Raw genomic sequence first — 5,818 nt, 5'->3', positions numbered from 1 at the left:
CTGAGCAGTTTTGCTCTAGTTTAATGCGGATTCAATCTTTTATCCTTTGCTTTTAGAAACTATAAAAATATCCTTTGAATTTGAAAAACTTGTTCCTATTTCGTCTCTCTCGAACACTCTGTCGGCCAAAACAAACAAGGCTAAGTTTTTAAAATATGAGATTTTGCTTTTGAAAATTTATGTTCTATTTTAGAGGTTTTTAAGTTTTTAAATGCTCAAAATATTTTATGGAAACCATTGAAGGCTATTTTGTGACCTTTCACCTATTTTTTGGATCCTCGGGAGATGAAATTCGAATAAAACTTACAAATTCAAAGGATACCTTGTTTCTAAAATAGAGTTACATTAAAAAAAAAAAAAGAAAAACTATGGGGCATATTAATATAATTAACCCTTGGAAAATATATGCTGAAATAGAAGTAATCTTTACAATTCCTTTGGAGGATTTTCTTCTGTCAACAACTCCTTGATGGGTCCATAAGTTTTCATAGATGACTCGTGAAGATCCGTCGGAAAAAAGCAGGCAATGGACACTCTCGGACCTCCGTGGTTCGCACAGTACTCTGTGCTCAACACTTTTGAACTTGTCATTTGATATAAGCTGAAAAACAAAACAAACTTTTTCAACAATTAACAACTGGATGTCCTTTAATTGACGTTAATTCGGATAAAACTACATCGATCATTTGTACTTAAACATTTTTTTTTTCACATTAGTACTTCAAAACATTATGTGACATATGTTTCTTCAATGAAGGCAATGGGACAATGATCAAACAAGGATATATGCTTGGATGCATTAAACAATGTTCCATGGCGTTTTGAGATTTGAAGGGTCATTCACTAGGAAGTAAAGCAAGAATAATGTGAAAACCTTCCTTATAATAGATCCCCCATGTTAGTGCTGGTTAATAAGCCCATGAAGCTTTGTTTTTGGTTTGGGCCCAAGGCCCATGTCTCTCCCATTAGCATTAGGTGTCGTTGCTTTGTTTTGTGAACCCTCCCTCATTAACTTAGCTTGCCGACTAAGTTTTGGAAGAATATATAAATATGCTTATGGACGTGAGAGAAGGGACGTGTAAGAATATTTAGTCATACAATTATTTTTTTGACAGTTAGAATTCTTACTTTTAGGTTGAGAGATTTTAAGTGTATTCGGGATTTAGATAGTGAGAGATTTTTAATCTCTTTTAGTTATAGTATAATTTCTTCGCCATTTTTATTTGTAGATGTAGGTTCAAAACCGAACTACGTTAAATTCTTATATCTCTTAAATTTTTTTATTATTTATATTTTATCTTGAATCTGTTTAATTTAACGTTTTGACACAACAGTTATCAAGAACTTGAAGGCCACCAATGTGGTCCTGAAGAAGCACGGTGAGGAAGCAGGTGTCGATGTGCTTGCTTGTGCCTAAAGTTAGTTCTGGCTCAGGACATGGAGGAGAGTAATGGCAAAGAAAAACATGCCCTTCGGCGCAACGCATGTCCTTCAAGTAGTTTCTATTAAGCCCAAGAGCTTCTGATAACAGCTCCAACAATAGGATTGCCAGTTTCTCCACTTTCTTTGAACACTTCAATAGTATATCTCTAGTGTATTTTCAAGCAAATAATAGAAAATTTTCAATAAACAAAAGAAAGGAAAATTCTCCTTCGATTTTTCAAAATGCATATACAAGAATTATATCTTTCATGGTTGCTGCCCAACAATCTCAAAGAAAAGAAGATAAAGGTGGCAAAGATGTATCATTTTTGGTAAATTCCATACTTACAAAACAGAGTACCCATGTATAAACTTAGCTCAAACAGAGATAGAATATCCAAATTAATTAACAATCCTAAAAGATAACTAAGATAATTAATCTATCTTCCAAAATTGTACCAAGAAAGTTCAATATCAAAATTCATTTGAGCATGCCATTTGAATATTAAATAGAACGGTACTTGATAACTCTATTTATTTCACATTTTTGTGCATTTAAATTGATTAGTTTTTGAGATTTTTATCTTATTTTATTTTAAATTTAGTTAAGTTACTTTTCATTTTATTTTATTTTATTTTATTTGTTTTTATTTCATTTTATTAGTTTGATTTTACTTTAGATTTTTATTGAATTTATATTAGTTTATTTAGTTTAGTTTTAGTAATTTCTATTTTAGTTTTCCTTTCAAAATAATTAATGTCTCATTTGTATTTAACTTTGTGACAGAGGGGCTTAAGTGAAAAGTTTGAAATGAAATGGGGTCAGAAGTACAAAGAAAAATAAGCCGAATTGAAAAGATAAAGTTGGGATGGGTCAAAAATATCAAGGGAATTAAAATTGAGAATCGGTTCCAACTTGTCTGATCAATTGCGTTGTGCCTCACCTGACTCCCCGGCAACGGCGCCAAAAACTTATTGCGTGCATTTGTACACGTAAGTGTACGAGCCGCCTCAAGTAATAAAGTGTGAATAAAAGTGTCAATCCCAAGGAGAATGTATTTAATTTTCGTTAAACTGAAATTGATCAGTTCTAAGATTATTATTACTAAGTGAATTTCCTAATTTATTATTCAAGAACTCTTAATTAACCCAATTACCTCTTTCGAGCGTCAAATTGGATAATATGCTTAAAACCCAATTCCAATATCCCTATTAAAAACCGAGTAATTTGAACACTCATTAAGCTCTACTTCTCCGAATGACTACGAAGGTATTGTAGGCCACCCAAACTATAAAAACCTAAATTGTGCTATCCAAATCATATGTATAGATTACCTCTCCCAAAAATTAAGTACATTCTTCGTGGGATCGACACTCTTATTTACATTTTATTACTTGAGGCGACTTGTGCATTTACAAGCACAAATACAAGCAATAAGTTTTTGGTGCCGTTACCAGAGACTTTTAAATGTTTGGTTTTTCATTTTATGAATTTTTTATTTACGTGTGTATTTTAAAAATATATTTTTTTCAACTTTACTCCAACATAAGTAACTTCCTACAATTTAATTTTTTGGGACTTTCACCAATAGGGCCTTCTTGTCAATAAGACCACTAATTTTTTCAAACTATTAGATCTGGTCAAAATTTCATTAGTTAAAAAGTATATAGAACAAATAGTTTCTGAAATTATTTTTAGTTCAAATCACTGATTTTTATTCCACTTTACTCTTTTGAAAGTAATTTCTTATAGTTTAATTTTTTAGGACTTTCTCCATTGGAGCCTTCCAAGGGCCATTAATTTTTTAGGACTGTTAGATTTGGTTAAAATCATATTAAAATAAAAAAGTGTACATAATAAATAATTTTTAATATAAATCTAACAACTAAAAATAAAAAACTATTAATAATTTATTTTTCTAATCCTACCATAAACTCCTCAATTTTTTACGCGTATTTAAAAAAAATAATCTTTACATACATAAAATAGGCAAAATGGGTTTTGATCACCTCTTCTTTTTTCGCTACATAGCACCTCTCCCACCTCTCCTTTTCTTTTAGTTTTTTGTTTACTTTTTCGCACTGTTTTGCTTTTTTGTTTATTAGTTTTTTTCTTTCTATTGTTCTCTTCGCTTAAAGCTCCTACGCAGTTTTTATTTTATTTTTTCTTTTAATTTTTTTTCCACTTATCATCTTATGACATTTCTTCCTTCATTTAAATTTTTTTTTTGTTAACTTATATTTTAAGATGTATTTTACTAATATATTTTTTCTGTTTTACCTTATTAAAATAGTTTTTTAATAAAAAAAGGTAAAAGGAGTATTTTTAATATTTCTCATGAAAATTTAATAAAGTTTAATAGAGGGTATTGACATGATTAGTTTTGATTAAGGGAATGGTTTTGAAATTTTGATAAAACACAGGTGGTCAGCATCAATTGCTTGTATGAAAAGTGTTAATGACTCTTCATCTTTACTTTTCGTGTAGCTATGTGTTTCTTTTCCGTTCTTTTTTTTTTATTTTGTTTGCTTTATTTTATTTTTTCTTTTAATCTTTTACTTTTCATTTATTATTATAAATTTTTTCCTCATTTTTCTGGTAATCTTATATTTTAAGATGTATTTCAATAACATTATTTTTACATCTTTACCTTACTTAAATATTTGTATAAATAAATTCCTGATTATCTAATAAATAATAAACTATTTAAATGATTTCAACACGACAATATGTGCGGAATAAATTTTAAAATTTTTATGATTAAAAGTCTAAACGACAATTTAAAAGTGTAGACTTTTTTCAAGACTGAGATCCATGTCTAAAATTATTGCCTTAAATCGTGTCCAACCAATAAGAACATGCCATCATTTTAAGATGAATGAGTCCTAGTAAAATATGCGCATGAAAGCAATAACGAGTTTTGAAGAGGTGTGAAATTAGTTGGGATGCTATCAGGTCCTTAGCTGAGTCCTAGGAAAATATGTGGATAACAAAATGTGTTCCCATAATGTCATGCAGTGTGTTACAATGTTGTTTCACGACCACAAAGAAAATATTTCTGTTTTCCAAATTTTTAAAGGGAAATAGTATAAAATAGGCCAATATGAAAAGCTTAAGAAAGTATATATGCCAATTTTTAGTTATAGAAATTAATAGGCCATAACTTGTCAAGTTATGGTTCATAACCAGATAAGTTATGGACAAACTTGTCAAGTTATGATTTATAGTCAGACAAGTTATGGACATTTATGGACAATAACTTGTCAATTTATGGTTCATAACCAGACAAGTTATGGACGAAAACAGTAATTTGGCCTATTTATTAACTTATGTAAACTATTGGCCTATTAATTTTAATTCATCTCAAGTCTTGGTCTATTTTCTTCTTTCTCTTATTTTTAAAGTCCAAGTTCAACTGAAAATACGTGAAAGTTCGTGATGCCCAAATGAAAATTCTGGGCCAGGCCAGCCCTAAAGAGTGGAGGGTCGGCCCAGTCCAGTCTTAAAGCTCGACGAGCCTAATATCGACTCATGCCGATATGGAATTTTATAAGGCATTTTAAAAAAAATAAAAATAACTTTTATAAAATGGTGTTTGGGCCGGTCTGAATAAGATTTTGGACTCAAAAACTTGGCCTAGCTTGACCCGAAAGTTCGAGCCTCGGGCCAGTCCGTTTATTCCGCCCTTAAGCTTGCAGCTCTATATGACATCAATCAAACATTAAGCTCAGTTAGGTATTTTATTTTGTTGGCAATTTATTGACAATGTTCAGAATTCAAAAAATCGGTGTGCTCTGAGAAACGTGGAATGCAACTTGGAAGATTTTGTGCGGCAAGTTATATTCAAAATAGGTTTGGAGAATCATGATCCGGTATTCAAGTTGAAATTGAAGATGAGTTGCTGCTGCAGTAAAATACAATTCAAAGTGACATTTGGATTTTGAATTTAAGATGAAAATAGAGTGAAGATTTGAATTGGATTTTGAAAGCCCAAGATTTGGATCCAAATCTTCGGCTTGTAATCCTATTTTCCTTGAAGCAATAGTCTAGTGGGATTAAGTATAGAATAAATCTTCAAGCAAAAAAAACAAAAAAAGAAGTATAGAATAAAACGTGGATTTATCATGGATTTATTTCAAGCGCAGCAATAGTCTGAAAAAGAAATAAAACGCGGAAGTCTTGAGCCTTTATCCAAAATAAAGCACATTAATTATTTCTGAAATAATTAGAAGATAGTTAGAAATTTACTTGGAGTATGAAATTCCAGTTCGAGAGGAGATTACTTGGACTGCTCTATAAATACAATTCAAGGCTATTCATTTATGTGGGCTTTCCGGGTTTCACGGATAATGTTTAGAGAAATCCTAATTAACGTTCTTTAAGAGAAGAATTTGT

This window comes from Morus notabilis, unplaced genomic scaffold (genome assembly GCF_000414095.1).
Source record: "Morus notabilis unplaced genomic scaffold, ASM41409v2 Scaffold147, whole genome shotgun sequence".
Classification (NCBI taxonomy): Eukaryota; Viridiplantae; Streptophyta; class Magnoliopsida; order Rosales; family Moraceae; genus Morus; species Morus notabilis.
The sequence above is the reverse complement of the archived record's forward strand: the minus strand, read 5'-3'. Positions refer to the sequence as shown.